Below are 21,897 nucleotides of genomic sequence, written 5' to 3' on the forward strand. Positions count from 1 at the left end.
TCCGCATACAATAGGAAACCTTTGACGTAATGTATACAGGTGACACTGTGTCGGAAGATCGCCCTTATACACTTTTCATTGAAGACAACGGTCCGCCATTCTAAAATTCCTCAGGTAGAGGTCAGTCTTCTCATTAACGATGGGATACGCCAACGTCGTCTCGCCGCGTGAGAATGCGTGCGCTTTTCGTGCTCTAGTTAAGATGTTTCGCAAACATTCCGAATGGAAGGAAGAGACGTGAGCACTTCCTCTTGTCTCACAGGCTAACGATGAGACTAGAGCGCTAGTTGGCGGGTGGTAGGTTGGTCACGGACTTCTCTCGCACTTATCGGAAAAGAGAAGGTAATTCCTGACAACAATTTACCCTTCTGTGATCCGTCAACAAATAGACACGAGGCATTGTTGGTTGACGCTACTTTTGGCTGTTGTGGTTCCGGTAGGGAGCCAGAGTTAAAGTGACAGAAAGTTCAGAAAACGTTCTCGGTTAAATATTGGTGCTATACACATTCAGGGTCCGCGCCTAGACTCTTTGCGAGTCTGGGACTTTGAAGACTAGTGAGTATCACAGATTCGGTGTATAATTTAACACAGACTGGCACCGTGTGATTTCAGGAACGCCACGATAACATTGGATGTTACTTAAAGCCGTATTCATGACTTTTATTTTAGTTATTTCAATTCTTTCGTAGTTTCATGCTTATTACCGTGTGTCTTGTATCGCTATGTATTCCTCGTTAAGTGCAAGCACACATATTAGTTCTTGTGCACGTCTGAATGCCACTTCTCCATGTACCATTTGTAAGGCAAATGATACGCTGAGAAAGACAATGGTGTACAGCGCAAAGTCGTTGATTTTGAGATTACTTTCTCCTGGCATCCGTTGATCTTATGGTGAACGAGCTTTATGAGTGCTATAGCCCATACACTTTACACACGATCATTTGCGAAAAGCTGTGTCACTGGTTTATCTGATATTCATTTCCATAAGGGCCCGAAGCACAAATTTTTAATGCTGTAGGAACGCTCACAGGCTACGCTGACGCCCATTTTACGAAATCTGGAACCTCTTAAAGGAAATCCTCACCACAGCCTCACATGGTTACAGCATTCCAGTCTGTAAAATGGACGCTGCGAGTTTCGGTATCATTAAGAACGTTACCGACCTCTCCATGAAGCCAAAAGTTGATGTTTGTGGTAACAATGTACATTTCAGATATTTTACAAAGATAAAGTTTTCTATAGGTTGCTGTGAATTGTTGCTTAAGTTAATATTTTCTTCACTGGAATTATGAGAGGTAATCATTTTCTTCAGCTCTCATCAAGTGAGACCACAGTTTGTCGTTTCCACACAGTTTGTACATGTCTTCCAAAATATAGTGACCAAAAACTTAACTGAAGGTATATATCAGTCTTGTATACCGAGCGATGTGGCGCAGTGGTTAGCACGCTGGAGTCGCATTTGGGAGGACGACGGTTCAAACCTGCGTCTGGCCATCCAGATTTAAGTTACCCGTGATTTCCCTAAATCCCTCCAGGAAAATGCCGGGATGGTTCCTTTCAAAGAGCACGGCCAATTTCCTTCCGCAGCCGTCACACAATCCAAGCTGAAGCTCCGTGATTTAACAAAGCGACTAGATCTAACTTGAAATGCATAGATTAACAAAACTACTAGATTTCATGCCTGAAGTGAACAGACAGTTTTATCTGAACGTCAAGCCAGAGAATGTGCTTCGTGAAAATGACGACAATGGGGACCCTGAAGTGTTGGGATAGATCGTAATAATTATGTGAGTAATGCATTTAGTATCTGTTATGTTTTGATTCTGGTTTCACATTAATTATAAACTATATGACAGTCAAAGATTCATGGCTACCATTAGCCCATATATAAAAATATTAAGGGTTAACGTAACTAAAAATAATACTAAATATTAAATACATTTCAGTAGTATAAGATGGGCACGTTTTTTTTCGTTTTGGTACGACGCATAGGATGTTGATACTTGGCTAAAACACAAGTTAAACCTATGAGACTGGCAGTTTTATATAACTTTTACTTTCAAAAACATCTCTTTTACTCAGAACTTGGTTTCTGTTCTTTGGGCCGTTAAGGTTCTCAGTGCCTCAGTTATTTCTGCCACATCGTTTAAAATCCATTCACTCGTGATCTCTGGAAGTAACACCTGTCTTATACTATTATTTCCAGAACCTTGCGGGCCAACCAGTGTGCGTTATATATAACTGAGACAGTGTAACACTTAATTTGTACATTACTAATTTTGAACGAAAACATTCGTTATGTTTAGATTTTCACCATGTGTGTAGATTCTTGTGAGATAAATGAAAGTTATTGAATTCCTTTTACTATCGTTTTCGCGGTCAGTAACGCCTGTCACTCTTCGACCATGGCCATCAGTCAAGCTTATCTATGAAGGACATGTGGCTCTAGGAATTCCATTGTGGAAAGCTTTATCCAGGTGACAGATAACGTTTTAATTAGTTTGCCTACCAGGGTAGCTCCTACGCAGTAAGAAATACTATTCAAGACCGCGAATGGCTTTGTAAAGATCAATGCGGATATAATCGAGTGATTAATTGGAATTACGAGGTGCTAAGATAATTACTTTCGTATGCCACATGGTGATCTGCTTCACGAAGAAGAAGATCCTGTCAGTACTGATGGATCATGTCAGTTCCAGTGCACCAAATCTTAACTGACTGCATTCAGTACTCAGAAACAAGAGCAGAAATTCTTGTGTAGATAGTGAGTTTTCTACCACCCATTTTAGGAACCAATAATTGCTTGAATGTGCATTAAGTTTTGTAAAGTTTATCAGGTTATTGGGATTCCTATCGAGACTGTTAAGGCAAACTAGAACATATTCGTGCGTTTCAAGGTGTCTAGTCAATAAGTTACCCTAAATGATGAAACAACTATGAATAACATCTTCTCGGCTTCCCAGAGTCGTCACAGCAGGAAGTACCAGAAGAAATGAATTGTCATCGTCACAAGACCATCCCTCAACAACAATGTTACTTAGAAACTTTTTTTTCAGTTTTTTTAACGTTTGCTCCGCAAGAGTTCCGAATAAGGTGCAGTCTATATACACTGTTTTGCTTTCGTGTGACCTATTTGTCGAGCACTGCAAATTCAAATCCACTCATCATGTTGTGGAATGTTTATGGAACTGTCCTGAATCTTCGGCACATATACGGTAGGTATGGTCGGTGTATTTGTCAACAGCCACGTAGGACGTGGCATTCCTCCAACGGAAGCACGTTGAGCCAGACCGTTTAGTTCGTGTATTCATTGCAATAATCACAAACTGTTGATAGTATCTAGGGTTACTGTAACAAATGTCGTGACTCTAGACAGAGTGAATGGTTGTAAATTTTAAAACACTATAGCCGAGAGAACTCTAAACTTTGTTTCTGCAGAAGATTTTTACCAATTACAGAGGTCCGAGCGAAGACAACTCTGGATGAAGTCAGGATAGCTGTTGAGAACCTGTCAAGCGTTAAAGACGTTAGTATGACATTATTAGAGATCAGTTATTTATTCACAATGTTTACAAGCCATCGTTCTTCCGCACCAGCCTTTGTTGTTGCTGATTCAACAGAGTTTAGGATTCTAGCTGATATCCGTCGAGTCATCTCAGCAGTTGCACGCCCAGAAAATATGTCAGAGCTGGACTATTTAAAGGGAGTGTGGCTATAACGGAAGGCTCAGTTCGTAATGACCAAATGTATCCTTCTTATTTTGCTATATTCATATAACAGGTTGTTAACTACTGTGTCGGTCCCTCCCTATGTGCTCTTATCAAAGAGATGGAATCTCTTGCCACATGTCTCATGAGCTAACGAATATGCTTGTCTTGCTTCCTTTGGTTTTCTGTCGCAGTCTACTTTCTGTTGAATGCGTATCCTTACTAGGCACACAGTGCCGTCGATTTGACACACTTGCGACACATTGGCTTACTTCCAGCTCTTCCTCCGGCATGAGTTGAATTTGCGTGTGGCAATGCGAGAGAATTTTAATATTTTCTTTTTCTAGTTTATATCGCCTACTACTCCTCGCCGTAACACCATAAGATAATGGGATTGCCACGTAGATGAGTACTTCGCTGAATAAAGGTATTGGAGGCACTATGCCAATGAACTGAGTACAAAGGTATTCTAAAAAGTAATAACAAAAGCCAAAAATTCTTGGTACAACTGCAACTGTTAATTGTCTCTAAGACTTCTGAATGTAACAAGGGCGCTAAAAGTAGCAAGGAGCACAAAAGCTGGACTGTCAACCGATGTAAATATTTAACGTGGCACGAGGACTCTATTTACTCACAATTCCTATACTCGTTCGTTTCTGCATATGGAGAATACGAGGATAAGCGTAAAATAATTTTTGCTATCAAACAGATATTAAAATTTTTGAAGATTCTGTGAATGTATTCGGGGAGATATTGATTTCATTCAATATGATGTCAGTGTAAGGTAAGAAATTCTATGTCACCATTCAGTGGTGTAAGGACTGATGCAAACGCTTAAATCCCTCGTTGCAACTGTCCAGATATCCACAAAATTCTGTCCACAAGCCACCTCTCCCATTACAACACTAAAATTATAGGCCCACCACTTACATATGAACGCCACTACATCGGCCTCAGGTTACCGGCTGATTCCTTCCTACCAGTTTAGCATCCGCACTTATGGCTCACTGTCCTCAGCGAGTGGACAAGAATCTGATAGTATTTGGCCATCACTCACAAAAAAAGGTTAGTAAAAAATACTTGTGGAATAAACAAGAGTTGTTAATGTTTCTCGTATAAAAGAACGTCCAAGAGGCCCAGTTCCGCGTTCCTACAGCGGTATTAGCAATCCAGTTAGCAGCAGCAAGCTCCTACCCCGGATGCGGGATGAGAATAAATGTCAATTACGAACACGCGTTCAGGCCCTGGAATAGCTTTTCGCAAGAGCTCGTTAACTTAAGCGACCGGCACGACAGAAAATGTGGCCAGGACAGCGAAGCAACCCACGTAGGTAGGAGCGAGCAAATTTTTTACTCGTTCGCTGGAGAAATTTGCTTATTGTAACACCGTGAAAAGATGCAGCCGCAACGAAAAATATCTTTTGTCATTTAGCAGTAACAAAAAAGAGCTTCTCTTCTCTGAAATGTTTCGATGTCCACCGTAAGTCTTCTCTGGTAACGATCTGAACCCGAGCAGCACTATTTCGGTAGAGTACGGAAAGGATAGTGTAGGTGATCTGCATAGTAGATGTGTTGCACCTTCTAAGTGTTCTGAGCAATAAAAAGCCATATTTGTATCGCCTCCCTCAAAATACACTCCTGGAAATTGAAATAAGAACACCGTGAATTCATTGTCCCAGGAAGGGGAAACTTTATTGACACATTCCTGGGGTCAGATACATCACATTATCACACTGACAGAACCACAGGCACATAGACACAGGCAACAGAGCATGCACAATGTCGGCACTAGTACAGTGTATATCCACCTTTCGCAGCAATGCAGGCTGCTATTCTCCCATGGAGACGATCGTAGAGATGCTGGATGTAGTCCTGTGGAACGGCTTGCCATGCCATTTCCACCTGGCGCCTCAGTTGGACCAGCGTTCATGCTGGACGTGCAGACCGCGTGAGACGACGCTTCATCCAGTCCCAAACATGCTCAATGGGGGACAGATCCGGAGATCTTGCTGGCCAGGGTAGTTGACTTACACCTTCTAGAGCACGTTGGGTGGCACGGGATACATGCGGACGTGCATTGTCCTGTTGGAACAGCAAGTTCCCTTGCCGGTCTAGGAATGGTAGAACGATGGGTTCGATGACGGTTTGGATGTACCGTGCACTATTCAGTGTCCCCTCGACGATCACCAGTGGTGTACGGCCAGTGTAGGAGATCGCTCCCCACACCATGATGCCGGGTGTTGGCCCTGTGTGCCTCGGTCGTATGCAGTCCTGATTGTGGCGCTCACCTGCACGGCGCCAAACACGCATACGACCATCATTGGCACCAAGGCAGAAGCGACTCTCAACGCTGAAGACGACACGTCTCCATTCGTCCCTCCATTCACGCCTGTCGCGACACCACTGGAGGCGGGCTGCACGATGTTGGGACGTGAGCGGAAGACGGCCTAACGGTGTGCGGGACCGTAGCCCAGCTTCATGGAGACGGTTGCGAATGGTCCTCGCCGATACCCCAGGAGCAACAGTGTCCCTAATTTGCTGGGAAGTGGCGGTGCGGTCCCCTACGGCACTGCGTAGGATCCTACGGTCTTGGCGTGCATCCGTGCGTCGCTGCGGTCCGGTCCCTGGTCGACGGGCACGTGCACCTTCCGCCGACCACTGGCGACAACATCGATCTACTGTGGAGACCTCACGCTCCACGTGTTGAGCAATTCGGCGGTACGTCCACCCGGCCTCCCGCATGCCCACTATACGCCCTCGCTCAAAGTCCGTCAACTGCAGATACGGTTCACGTCCACGCTGTCGCGGCATGCTACCAGTGTTAAAAACTGTGATGGAGCTCCGTATGCCACGGCAAACTGGCTGACACTGACGGCGGCGGTGCACAAATGCTGCGCAGCTAGCGCCATTCGTCGGCCAACACCGCGGATCCTGGTGTGTCCGCTGTGCCGTGCGTGTGATCATTGCTTGTACAGCCCTCTCGCAGTGTCCGGAACAAGTATGGTGGGTCTGACACACCGGTGTCAATGTGTTCTTTTTTCCATTTCCAGGAGTGTATATTCCACGTGTTGTTACTAATTTAGGTTTTTCGTAGTAGTAGCTCCAAGGCATTTAGGTGAATCGGCATCCTTCAAGTTTGTATAAATATTAGCGTAACTGAAACTAAATTAATTTTTTTCCGTACTCATTGGAAGTACCTCACATGTCGTACAGAATATGAGGAAAAAATACCAGGTGAAAAGTGCTACTTTTGGAGCACCAAAAATTGAATATGCTCGACGTTAAAAGACTTTGAGTGCAGAGTATGATGCCAGCTGCTTCATTGTACTTTCCTCAGCACCTTTAAAAATTGTCCCAAAAAGTTTGGCAAGCGCACATCTTCTCGCTCCTTTTAAAAGGCAATTCACATCTTATTCCACAAGCTCCCCTAACTGCAAGCTCTCTCACACCCACTATTCCATCCCTGTAAGAGGCTCATAACCATCTACCCCCACTTGCTCATTCTCAGTCACTTATGCAGGCCAACTTATTCTCGTTATCTCTTTCTGTTTCTCTTACACTACCTCGTATCTCACAGCCACAGTTCCCATCGTTCAGTTCTACTACTACTATCTCTTCTCACTTTCTTACTGTCTCTATTTCACTATCTCCCATCTCACAGCTACAGTTTCTTTCGCTCCGTTATCTTACTACTGTCTGCTTTCACTGTCACTGTTTCTCTCTTACTATTACTATCCTATTCTATTCAGTCCTTCTCACTTGTGCTATCTCTTCTCACTGTCACTATCACTCTCTTCCTCGTTATCGTTTTCAAAGATTCTGTCTCTCATGCTCACTGTCTTTCTCCAACTTCCATTTTATCCCTCTTTTTATAGTCATCCACTGGCATTGTTCCCTTCATTCCTTTTCTAGCATTGTTGTCGCTGTCAACTACTTTCCACGGCCACCCTGCCCTCTATCTCCCATTGCGATTGTCTCCTTCACTGTTTCTTTACCACAACTACTCTTTACTATCTTCCAATATTTATTACGGTTCCGTCTCTTTCTCACTGACACCGTCTCCTCCTGTCTCAGCGCACAACAAACGCGAATATATTCACATGTCATAATATTTGGGAACACTTTTAAAGGTGCTGAGGATAGTGGAATGAGGCAGCTGGTACCCTGTTCTTTAGTCAGAGTCATTTAAACATGAGAATATTCGCCTTTTATCTGCTCTGATGAGAACATTTTTCCAGTGATTCCATCCTTATTCTTGTAACTGCAAGGAATCTCACATTAATGAAAAGAACTTCATAGGTCAACAAAATTTTGATATTTACTTAAGTAAAACTGCAAAACTAATTTAACACTTCAGAACTGATTTTACTAGCACCAAAATTTTTTATGTGCTTCAGTACACCATGAGTTCCCCAAAACCATTCTGATCATAATGAAGACAATTTACAGCATGAAACTTCCTGGAATTCTAATTTGCAGCATATTTCTGCGTGCCACATCACTTTATAAAGTATGTTACACCACATATCGAATTTTGCGTGCGTGTTTCATTGCACAGGTAGGGTAACTTGGAACCTCTGGGCCTCCGAAAATAATAAAAATATGAAGAAAGCTTTCATAGTTGTTCGAGATCGGGATCTTAAGATGACACCATAAAAATTTTAGCCATTTTTTGTTCATAGCCGTCTGGGAATTAGCGATTCGGTTTGGGTATTTCTCGATAACGGATAAAGATTTTTGAAAACGGGAAGATGGCACTTCTGGATGAGTGACTACATAATGTAATGTTAAAATTTTCAATATTTGTAGACTCAGAGTTATTTATTTATCAACTGCTGACGGAAAGCATGATGGGAAACTCTTCTCTCGGTTTCCGCATGAACCGTCCATGAATGAAATGGTGTCTACATAAGCCCATTATAACACACCCTAGACATCTAACGCAAAAAGAGCCAACCGATTTGCTCCATTTTCATACTCTGAACGGTAGGACAGCTTCAGTGAGACGAACCTTCCGTTCGGTATGCAAACGATCTCTAGCCCAAAGCCTATACAAAGTACTTGACCCTACCTATCAGTAATAGAATCTGAGATATGAGCCACGGAAAAAAATTCCACTTTTATGTTCGACGACTTGAATCAACTTGGTAGCGCATGCTTTTGCATGTGTACAGATTGTCAGAGTACATCGTAGTAACAGATCAGAAACAAGCGTTCTTGAATTAAAGGGTCAATGTTCGTTTGATGCCAGTCAGCATTGTTGCCAAAGTAATCAGGATGGTAGCTGTCCCTGGGAGCCCCCACACCTCTTCTGTCTGCAGGGTAGGTATGGCTGTGTTGAATGACTTCACCTTGCCCACTCCTTCTCCTTCCTTCACTTCTCCTCCCTCTCCCCCACATGGAAATTCACAGTGCTGATGGAGAGGAAGGGTGTAAGGTAGTGTCTTTATTAATTAACTTTATTTATTTTTGAGGGTGTTGGATTGACCTACAGCTCCTCCGCACTCTGACATTGTCCACCCCCAGTTTCCACCGCTCACTGCATAACTCTTTCCGATCGCTGTGTACGTTTTCGTGTCAAATAATGAAGACTGACAGTTCTAGTCTACAATACCTCCACAGGAGACTGCTCGAAACTATCTTACAGCCACCCCCACCGGTCTCCCCTTACCGCCACCCCCACCCTTTTGTGAATTGGCGGGAGAAGGGCTGAAGTGGTAGGTACTGCCTTTATATTTGGCGAAGTTTGCGTTCTGTTGACGAGATGTTGATGTTGGACAGCGAGGAGTTTAGCGCGTGTATTACCTGTAAACATAAAGCTGTGGACTGCGTGCGTAGCCTACTACACGAGAAATGGAAGGAGGTGATGAGGGTAGGGGAAATGCTTTTCAGCAAATGATGGTGACATAGCAGGATGGACTGAGGATGCATTTGACAACTCATAGACACCACTGCTTGTCCTGGAGCTGTACACAGTTTTTGAAATTGCTGCTCAGACCACAATGCTGGAGACAACTTTGACCTATTCCACTGTCTCCGACTAAATGAACCAGAGGTGCTTATCTTTGTGTCTGGGACTCAACTGAGGACGCTTGAAAAGTGTCTTACTCCTTTATATGATTCCATATGTGTGTGCATTTTCACATTGCTGTGTGCTCTTGTTCACAACATCACTCGAAACTGACAGGAAACTGCCATGCAGCCTCTCCTGGGAGAATTGTCTCCTACTGATCTGAAAGTGTATAGCTGCTGAGGAACTTGTACCCAGATACATAACATGCTAACAAGCGATAGGAGAGCAAACTGTCACTGATGTGTAGGAAGAGATTGCTGAGAAATCGCTGCCGGGAGCTGCACTGTCCGCCGCCGCACCCACTTTTGAGATCGCACAGCGCCCTGAGAAAGCGCTATCTAGGGCCGCACAGGCCGCCATGCGTCTGATAGTAGTCTGTGTGGATGCACGTGCCTACCTAAGTGGTGGATCTGCATTTGGTCTCGTGACCGTCAAAGCAGCGTCATGTCATGGCATTCCTTTAACTGAGAGATTCCAGACTCGATTCCTTCCAATCTCACTCTCTCTCCGTCTGTCTGTCTCTCTCTCTCTCTCTCTCTCTCTGTCTCAAGTTGTTTGTTCATGTTTTTCTCCTTTCCGCCATTACTTGTGAATTGGCAGGGGAAGCTCAGTCTCTGTTGAGCTGACAGACTGGATCTCATGACAAGCAATGGCCAGTTTTATTTATTTAATCAAAATTAAATTAATTAATTAAGTTGGTGGGAAATGCTTGATTGGGGACTCGTTTCTTGGGGGGGGGGGGGGGGGAGGGGTGGGAAACCACTCTTACGATGATCCAGGAAAAAGTGAAGATCCGGTACAATTGCGATATCAAAAACGGTTTTAAGTAATCCATTGGCACTACTATATAAAATTAATTGTTTTACAGTTTACATCGTCAAATAGATCGCTTAAAACGTTCAGTACCACCTTTCGATGATTCTCCTTGATAACAAAACATATATCGAGCCCTCACATTTGAGAATAATACACACACATTTTGCAAATTTAGTACTTAAATTTCCTCTACAAATATATTCGGCGCTAAATATATCAGAGATCTTGTATGCACCAATATTTGAGAACACGAGCACACTCCCTCGCCTCAACGTTTCCACTACACATACCTGGCGAAAAAAAAATCCTTGTGATCACACGCACTCGAGACTGCAAAGCGTGTGCTGTCTGCCGACTGCAAGAGTGCCATGAGCTGCGGCCTGTCGGCCATGCTGGCAGCTGCGCTCCCGTCTTCAGCTGTCCACACGCCGCCCATACCAGATGCTAAGAGACTGGAGAGAGTGTCACCGTAACTGGAGCAACCATCAATCGTTCAGCGATCAGACATGTCGCCATCGTCAGGTGCGCTGACGAACTGAGCTCCTGAGGGCGGGCGGCCGATTTAAATCCCCTCCGAGGAGAAGGAATCAATCGTTCAGTTTACAGGCGTGTGGGGGGGGGGGGGGGGGGGTTTGGAGGATGGGGGGCAGGAGATAATATTCACCATATTGAATCTTCTCAAATTTTCACGTATTAATTGGAGAACATACGCAACACACGCGTTCAGATCTTTCGGCACTCAACCAGCATACTAGCTAGTTCCCTGTCCAGCCCTCCAGAGGACGCCACAAACGCCGCCACGAACAATTGTCATCGCTTGCACTGGTGGGAAAAAGCTAATTAGCCAGAGCCTTTCTTTGTACCTGCCGGTCATGTGAGGCTAAGTCTTGGCTTCTGGCCAGCCGAAGCCTCATGACCACTTCTGCCGATAGCCGCGGCACAAAGCGAGACACGAAGCCGTGGCCTGGATGACTCCTGATATGGTTTCTCCCAATGTGAAAAATCGACTTCAACCAGTTCGAGATAGGGATGTTGTCCAAACATATAGAGTTTCTCGCACAACATGAAGATTCGCTCCTTGTACACGAACTATTTCGAAAAACCGAAGAAATCGGAGCATAAACGCGTTTTCACATCTCTAAAGTATCGATGTTCTCCGTGTATATATCCTGTACAGGAATATGGCATAAATTATTTTTCATCTAAGAATTTTCTCATCTAGTAAAGAATCAGTTCTTAATAGCTTAGTGTCTGTTACGTCCTGCATCACAAGACTACAATACTAAAGTCATTTTTGGATCATGACGGTGTCTTAAGAGCGTGCTGTATCTCTGTGACAGTATGTATCATCACTTTCAAATTCTGATGAGGTTTTCAAACGCCTCGTCAATTACGTAGCCACATGGCAGCAATAGTAAATATCAGGAGCTTTAAATATCAGGTTAAAACTACGTATCTCTTTATAAATGCAGTAATATAGTTGATTTTATTACGATGACCCTCTCTCCATGGGTATGTGGGAGAATGAAATTTTGTTGCAAGTTCTGGGCACAACAAATAATAAAATCACATGATTACTACTCCAACTCGTGCATCGGATTTGTAGTACTCTCGACCTCACTTCCACGAGGCACGTTTTTGATATCAAACTAATTGAATACTACTCACTCCGTCTCCAGGCCGCAAGTGGCCCATCGGGACCATCCGACCGCCGCGTCATCCTCATGTGGAGGATGCGGATAGGAGGGGCGTGTGGTCAGCACACCGCTCTCCCGGTCGTTATTATGGTATTCTTGACCGAAGCCGCTACTGTTCGGTCGAGAAGCTCCTCAATTGGCATCACGAGGCTCAGTGCACCCCGAAAAATGACAACATCACACACATCCATGCCCGAGGCAGGATTCGAACCTGCGACCTTAGCGGTCGCGCGGTTCCAGACTGCAGCGCCTATAACCACTCGGCCACCCTGGATGGGTTAAGTGTGGTGGTAGTGATGTCATTCGAGTTGCCACATGTACTTCCCAGGGAGAGCCACCATCTTGAGTAAATTAGGCACAATGTGGACTGGCGTTAATGAACATTGTCCCTCTACTGGTAGACTGTGACTCTGAGAACTCCTTGTTGGCAGGAAGGTCCATTCAAAAGAAAAACTGAAATGACAACGTACAATATTTCTCCAGGGGTGTTTGTTTCAGTTGACAAATTTTTTTTTTTTTTTGCTGGTTTTATTTGCCATTAGCTAAGACCATTACAGCCAACTCATACTTACATAAAATATAGAGGTTCTGACAAATAATTAATGTGAGAATAATTGGTTACTTCTACATACACTCATGTTGTACACAGAACACAGTTAGTTACAGTCCACTATATATAGAACACTTTTGTGCTGTCCATTGTCAGTATCATGTTGGTCTTAGATGAGGACACCTGAGGCAACAGTGAATCTATGCATCATACAGAAAATTCTGTGACTGTTGTCAGCTACTGAATTCATGATACTGATCAATCATGTACTGCAACACTAATACCCTCTATTGGCGTAGTTAAGTTTGTACAGGTATACAACCACCCAAAACATTACTAGCAGTCTTTATGTACCCATGTGTACAGATTAATCGACAACGATAATTGTGTCTGAAGACATTTAACGATATACAGGGTGATAAAAAAAGTCAGAATAAATTTGAAAACTGAGTAAATCACGGAATAATGTAGATAGAGAGTTCAAATTGACACATATGCTTGGAATGACATGGGGTTTAGTAGAACCAAAAAATACAAAAGTTTAAAAAATGTCCGACAGATGGCGCTTCATCTGATTAGAATTACAATAATTAGCATAACAAAGTAAGACAAAGCAAAGATGACGTTATTTACAGAAAATGCTCAATATGTCCACCATTATTCCTCAACAATAGCTGTAGTCGGGGAATAATGTTGTGAACAGCATGAAACACGTATGTAACATAGCAGCGATGGCGAGGCATTGTAGCATCTGTGACCAGAGAGTATGCGCTTGACCGCGCGAGTGTTGCGAGCGGTTCTCAGTCTGTCAGTCAGTCGTTGCGAGTCTGTAGCTCTGTCTAGTTGCGTGCAGTACTCTGTCAGTCGTTGCGAGTCTGTAGCTCTGTCTAGTTGAGAGCAGTGCTCTGTCAGTAGTCGTCGCGTGCAGTACGCTAGTAGTCGTCATGCAGAGCGGTCGATCAGTGGTAGCAGTCCAGTGGGATTGCGTGATGTGGTCCGTCGGCAACACTGGTCAAGATGCTGAATGAGGTATACTGTTAATTAAGATAATCATCGGATAATGTAAAGTTTAATTATTGTAACTAATTTTCAACGAGTGCCCCCAATAATAACTTTGATTTCAAAAGCAATTTTACATAAAATTTTCATTTAATTGAAGTAACTATTTCGTTCCACTTCCCTTAAACAAAAGTTTCAGTTTTCAATTAGATTACAAAAAAAAAAAAGGGAATATTATTATTTGCAATGCAGTTCCTCCGAGCGGTGCGCAACAACAAGAGCAGAAATTTGACTAGGTGTTGTAATGAGGTAAGAATTTAATTTAAATTTTTTTGCACAGGGCCAAAGACCGATATTTCGGTTTAATTGAATCATTATTATCACTGAGATTTTCTTATCACTGAATGGACTTTAATTTTTTATGAAGAACTTATACTTGAGTCAGATTGCGATTCTCACTTTTATTGTCATTAAATTTAATTGCAGGGAGGTTACGTTGGCTCCCATTCATTTTTTATTTCTGTCATGTAAATTACGGTGGAGAGGTTACACTTAGCGCAATGTCCATTGCCATTAGCATTCTTAAATAATATTGTCTTTTAAATTTTTGTGGGGAGGTTACACTTGGCGACACCCAGTCCAGGATCGAATTTCGGCTTAGATATAATTAGGATTTGGCGCTACGCTTTTATTAACTTGTGACTTTCTTTCTACAGGTCAACGGCAATTCGTTGCTCTGTTGTATTTGTGTGTTGTTTTTGCATTTGTGCTTATTTGTTTTGTGAAAAATTGTGACTATAGTAAAAATGCCGCGAAAGACTGTGAATAGTGTATCGCGAGGTATTATGAACGAAATTACCGACTTAAACAACGTGACCGATAGTAATTGTGACAATCCTGCGTTCACTGACAATCAGTGCATTCCAACCAATAATGATGACTTTTACCCTGATAATGAACAAACGAACTCAATTGTCTCGTCTGTTAATTTGACGACAATTGATGACGCGGGACGCTCTATTGTAATGAGCACTGCCCAGCCTAACACACCCGGTTTGAAAAATTCTCGTGACGAACAGACAAATTTGTCTAATGAAAGTGGTCAGTGTACCGAAAATACGACGGACTCGAGTGAGAAACGTTTTTGTAAATTACAGAATGACCAAATGGTCACACAAAACGCGACAATGGCAAATACACCGTCACATAGTACAGAGAATAGAAATGCTGACTTTGAGTCGAATCAAATTATAGCATTATTGCTACAAATGATTAAAAAACTTGATGAACAGCACAAAGAATTTATAGAATGGAACAAAGAATTTTCTGAAAGTCTTAAACAGCAGAACGAAAAACACGACAACGTTAATGAACAGAAGAAACAAGTTAGTGAACAGATTACAGCTGTTACCGTGCAATGTCAGAACATTAAAGTACAATTACATGTGGATACTAAGACTTGTGCTAATAACAGTAATGAAAAAGTTGGCACTGTTGCACAAGAATTAAGTAGCACACGTGTAGGAACAACAGAATCACATAAAGACAAGACTAATGCAGTCACTGAACAATGTTCAGCGAACGAAACACAGATACATGAAATTAATGCAGTCACTGAAGAATGCCCTAAAAACGCAGTACAGATTCGCGACGAGGTTAATTTAGAATCAGTGGAAGTTTCTCACACTCCGAATACGGAAGTTGACGAGAAATTTGCACGACAGAACAACCAAAATGTCGAAATCATTAAAGTAACAGAATTAAAGACTATTTCAGTCACCAACACGTCACAAAATCCGCCACGTTGCGAGCATTTATCAGAGTCACGCAGCGTGTATAATGTGAGCAATTTACAGCAACTACGCGACTTAAAATCCGAAAAGCCACGCGACTTAAAATCTGAAAAGCTATGCAACTGGAAATCCGGAATGACACAGACGAACAGATTCACACACAAACCCGAACGTGTTTTCAAATTCAATGACGAGGACGTAGATTACGAGCAATTTTTATCCGCCAGAAAATGTAAAGAATTTAATAATGACAGCGTACAGGTACACGCTTTGCACTGTATACGACAATTTATTTTTTTACATTCACCGCTATTGCCTGTAATGCAGAAGCTAGCTTTGAACCAGATGCGACAATTTATTTTTGTATTTACAACAGCATTGCCTGTAATGAAGAAATTTGAATTAGCACGGATACAACAATTTGCCTTTGAAATTTTACCGCTATTGCCTGTAACACAAAAGCTAAAATTTATTTGCAGTGCGTAAATGACCTCAGGGGATTCATTACGCTTTAATGAATATGTGCCGTAGCGAGCATAGGGCCCCGAGCTGTAGTAGTGCTATTTCATCTTTAGTTTTCTGCACTGCTGCCTTTTCTTCTACTATCCTTTATATCTATCAAAACTGCTCTTCAACTATTGCTCTATGTAGAATTAAGAAACATTGTAATGAAAACCCGATGTGACAAACTTTTACCGACTGTGACAATTTTCATTAGGCACTCCAGAATCAGCGTAATTTTAATAACAGATAAAATCGTAATCATCAGTATGTGTAAAATTAACAGCAAACGCATTTTTTGGTAACAATAGACGTTTTCCACCACAATAGCATGAAAGTCAGCCGCTTAGCATACGTAACCAACAATGCAGTATACAAGGTCAACCAAACTTTAATGTTTCGCCGCGTGCACATATAGTCCCAGCTCCAACAATTGGTAACGCATGGCAGCAAAGAAATAACTACGTACAGACAACACTCTATGTCAACTCGTATCGCAATACACCGTATAGAAATTACTATCATGGCAGACGTAAAAAAAAATGATGAGCACAATTTTCAACGTACATTTTAATAACAGTCGATCTTATGAGCAGCAACAACATCAGCAACAACAAATAATCATGAATGAAACAGACAATAGGTGTCATCCATAGCGTAACACGTCAGTAAGAAATAACAAAGCAGTTCATATAGTGGATATGCCACAATATTCTCCCGTAAATAACAGCACGTACGATAGAATTTGACCAGACACAGTACAGATTGCATATTCCAATAACGTAAGCAATAATTTAGGCACGCAGAATCTTGTTCACGAAAATGTTATTAATTTTGACGCCATCCGACACACGTTTGCATTAAAGACAAATCACGACGTACGTAGACGACATTCTTATTGCAAAAACTAACTGGTCTGAACACAATATGATTCTTGATCAACTGTTACAAACTTTTCATGCACAAGGACTTACAGTTAACCTCAGTAAATCGCATTTTGGCAAAACTTCTATAAAATTTCTTGGACACGTGATTTCAGCAGAAGGCATTGCACCTGATCCGGAAAAACTTCAGGCTCTACGTGACATTACTGTTCCTACGACAAAGAAACAACTACGCAGTTTTTTGGGCTTAATTAACTTTTTTCGTAAATTTATTCATCACTCTGCTTTAGACACACCTAGACTATGCCAATTAACAGGTAAAAACACTATTTGGTCTAGGGATAAGCAAGCACATTCTGAATTCATGAACCTGAAACATGCTCTGTTGAATGCTCCACTTTTATCGCACCCCGATCTTACTAGAAATTTTTCCATTGCCACCGACAGTTCTAACACAGCTTTAGGCGTACATATTTTCCAGGAAATTGAAGAAGATGGTTCAACAGTTATTAAAAACATCGCATTTGCAAGCCGCATTCTGTCACCTGCTGAACGAAATTATTCCGTTACAGAATTGGAAACATTATGTGTTGTATGGGCTTTTACGAGATTTAGGCACTTTCTTTATGGCAGACATACCACCGTCTACACAGACCACAGAGCAATACAATTTTTACTTTCGGCTAAATTTACTCACGACAGGTTAAGTAGATGGAAACTATATTTACAAGAATTTAATTTTACGATTGTCCACATTCCCGGCACACAAAATGTTATAGCAGACGCACTATCGCGTTCTCTCGGCAACAATCAGCAAGACGTAGCAACCAACTTCTGCAAAACAAATTTCAGTGTCATGTACATTCAGCAAGTCGCATTTGAAAACTTTATTTCATCGTCACTACAGGACATAGCGCAAGAGCAAAATAAGGACAATGTGTGGAAAGAAATTAAACACCTTTGGCAAGATAGGAAAAATGTTACGATTAGGAACCACTACACTGTACGCAATGACATTCTGTTTCGCCGCTCTCATCCTGACAGCAACAATTGGTTATTATGCATTCCTGACGAACTGGTTAACAAATTAATCTGGTATACTCATTTAAGTTACGCACATTACGGAGCACGAAAATGTTTTCTTATACTGAGACAGAACTGTTATTTTACTAACATGGAAAAACGTATACGACGAGTTTTAGCGTCTTGTAAAATTTGCCAGAAAGCTAAATCAGACACCACTTCACATATTCCTCCATTATATCCCATTATACCTGTTAAATTAAGACACATGGCCGCTGTAGATATTTTTGGTCCGATTCCGAGAAGTAACAGAGGTTTTTGCTACATCTTTGTCGCTGTTGAACTCACTTCGAAATTTGTTACTTTCACTCCGTTACGTAAAGCTACTGCTAAAACTGTTTCGAAAGCATTTGTAAAACATTTTCTATTTCATGTAGGGCATGTGATGAAAGTAATTTCCGACAATGGATCACAATTTCGTAGTAGTGTATGGACACGCATGTTACGAGCCAGAAACATTTCTCCGATTTATATATCCAAGTACCACGCTTCTTCGAACCCCTGTGAAAGATTAATGAAAGAAATTGGTAAACTGTGTAGAGTATACTGCCACAAAAGACATATTGATTGGGATACACACATACTCTCATTCCAAGACGTAATTAATTCCATTCCAAATGAATCCACTATGCTATCTCCGTCTATTATACTGAAAAACGTTGAACCACCAAACAAAATTAAAGAGTTAGTAAACTTCCCTAAATGTCGTCGACTAAGACACCACGAAATAATCGACATTGCGCTGAACAACATCAAACGTGCCGCAGGGCGCCGGAGAAGACGGCAAAAACAGGTTTGTAGACGCCGAGACTTTCACGTTGGACAGAAGATATTAGTACGTACACACTATTTATCCAGCAAATTAAAAGGTAAGTGCAGTAAATTTGAACTTCTATACGCAGGTCCATATCGGATTAGCAGCATCCCTCACCCCAATGTTGTACACGTCGAAACTTTGAGAACTAGAAAATCGAAAGGCAACCACCATATCTCAAACATTAAACCGTTTATTGAATGAAGACACTTTATGATTCAACACACTATGATGTCATTTATTAATGCAATTATTTCACTTGACTAATTACTGATGATTATCGCATTTTTTCTTGGCAAGTGCCCGGCAAGGTAAGGTTAGCAGGTCGCTTTTCTTGTCGTTACACATCAGACCGTGCACATTTTCCACTTTTTTATGTATGATTGTACTTCAGTTTTGTTTGTATGCACTGTGAAATAGTTAAGATATAACACACCTGTTGACTTTGACATTTCTTGCCTTATGACATCTCAACATCGTGACTGTTTTACATTTTTTGCTGCTGCATTGTGATATCTGTACATTTTGCCTCTGAACACTGTCAATGCCTTTGACATATTACGTTTTCTGTCATGTTATGCTGTATGGTTAATTATGTTACCATAAACCAGTCATTATTTAGTGGGTATATGATTTAAATGCAAGACATTAATCTCTGTTCATCAATTTCAGTAAGAAATGGTGCGTGTAAGAAATAAATTCAACAGAAATGGAATTTCACCTACGGAATAAACGATAGAATATGCAATAACTTTATGAGGAAGAGTAAATGGATCAGGATTAACAAGCATTAACAAGAATATACTATACTCATCGTAGAATAGCAGTCTTAACTAATTTTTTCTTTCAGAATACAAGGTGATTGATGCAGGCTGTCAGACTGAACTACACATCTTAGTTTTAGTGATGAAATATGCTAGAGATAAGGAATAGTTGTATAATGAGTAATGAAGTGATTTTTTGCAGATGATAATGAATACTGATGAATAATGATGAAGGATATGGTATTATGAATAATGAAGTTATTATTTACAGGTGATGATAATAATGAAGTTATGATAATATGGATAATGAAGTGATTGATAATGAAGTTTTTTTCTTTACAGATGAGAATAATGTTGGAGTTTTATATTTATGCTATGTAGTTATTTAAGTATTTGTTGCAGTTTGTTTTGACAGCAAATGTTATATTGCATAGTAGGATGACGGAAAGTTTTGGAAAGGACAGCTATGGAACACATTTTATACACATTTCACTACTTGTTAATTCGAAGTTCACTACTTTTCAGCATAGTGTGCATTTCTTCTTTCAGGTCAATAATCCATTTTGTATTTTTTCCAGGAGATGCTTGTCATGATACTTACTAAAACTGTTACTTATTATACCTGTTCTAGTACTTGCATTTTTATTTTTTTTTACCAATTTGTGTCTATCATTTATAAATGTAATCACATATACTGCCTTGTTACATAACCTTGCTACAGCTGACTCAGGACGAATGATGTTACCTATCCTCATTTGGAGCAATAGGTCAAAAGCAAAAAGTGTTATGCCTCAGCAATTAATTATCGATCCCAACGCAATGCATTGCTAACAAAAAAATGTATTAACAGTCCCAAATAGTGATACCAGTTTGAGAAAATTCTGAATAATACTGATTAGCTCTGAATAGTATGTCACTTGAGTAATGACTTCTTAATGAGACAACAAAAATACACATATATATAAAATAATGCTTAGTAACTGGCTAGTAATTGCCACTGTTATTGTAATGAGATTACTTATAATCCCCATGATTATTAATGCTATGACTATAATTAACTGATTTTTAATAATGACTTCGTAATGATCTGAATAATACTGAATGAGGAACAATGTTTTATTCTATTCAATACTTGCTGGCCACTGAGTGCCAATAATTAATATCACTCAACGAATTATGTTATTCATTATGCCATTAATTAGCTCTTGTTTTCAATGTTGATACTTTGTAACTGGAAAAGAATGTGATTGTTTCATAATGCTTTGTAATTAGAAGAAGGCTAATGATTCTTACTATATTGGAATGACTAATGATTAATTAACTGTAATTAGAAGAAGGCTAATGATTCTTAATTATGCTTTGTAACTGGAAATGAATGCGATTGTTTCATAATGCTTTGTAATTAGAAGGCTAATGATTCTTACTATATTGAAATGACAAATGATTAATTAACTATGCTTTATAATTGGAAATGAATGTGACTGTTTAATAATGCTTTGTAATTAGGAAAAAGCTAATGATTATTACTATTGAAATGACAAATGATTAATTAACTATGCCATACTTTGTAACTGGAAAAGAATGCGATTGTTTCATGATGCTTTGTAATTAGGAGAAGGTTAATGATTAATACTATATTGAAATGACAAATGATTAATTAACTATGCCATACTTTGTAACTGGAAAAGAATGCGATTATTTAATAATGCTTTGTAACTAGGAAAAGAAGATTACTGATTCTATGTAAAACAATTAATGAACATTTTTCTGTAATACTACATACATGGTACAGAAATGTTCAATAACTGGGCTATGAATGCCGCAGACTACTACTGTAATTGACAATATTATGTGACTTAATGTCCTTCACCTCATGAGCTAACTACCCTGAATTACTGCGATGTCCATTTGTCCTGTTTATCCTAGTGATCATGGAGCACTATCTTTGGTTTTGCACTAATTCTACGTTGGTGTGCCTTGTAAGAGCGTGGTGTTGACACGACATGCTGTCCATCACCGTGAGCGATGAAGACGTTATTATGGTCCCACTGTTTGGTGTACCTAATATACTGCCAAAATAAAAAAAAAAAATGGAATATTACTACGACAGTTCAGTGTCTTGGCTACGCTGATAAATTCTGAGGGGAAAAGAACTTCAAGTTGTGTCACTTGGTGTTGTACTTCTGTGGAGAGATATGGACTTTCAAAACAGCTGTG

At 40.7% G+C, this 21,897-nt stretch overlaps 1 non-coding gene across 1 annotated transcript; it reads left to right on the forward strand.

Moving 5' to 3' along the window:
- The first annotated feature begins 11,790 nt into the window (after nt 1-11,790).
- On the forward strand, nt 11,791-11,979 carry LOC126413586 (U2 spliceosomal RNA). The gene has a single exon (XR_007575374.1). It is a non-coding gene; the product is annotated as a U2 spliceosomal RNA (small nuclear RNA).
- The last annotated feature ends 9,918 nt before the right edge of the window (nt 11,980-21,897 follow it).

This window comes from Schistocerca serialis, chromosome 7 (assembly GCF_023864345.2).
Source record: "Schistocerca serialis cubense isolate TAMUIC-IGC-003099 chromosome 7, iqSchSeri2.2, whole genome shotgun sequence".
NCBI lineage: Eukaryota > Metazoa > Arthropoda > Insecta > Orthoptera > Acrididae > Schistocerca > Schistocerca serialis.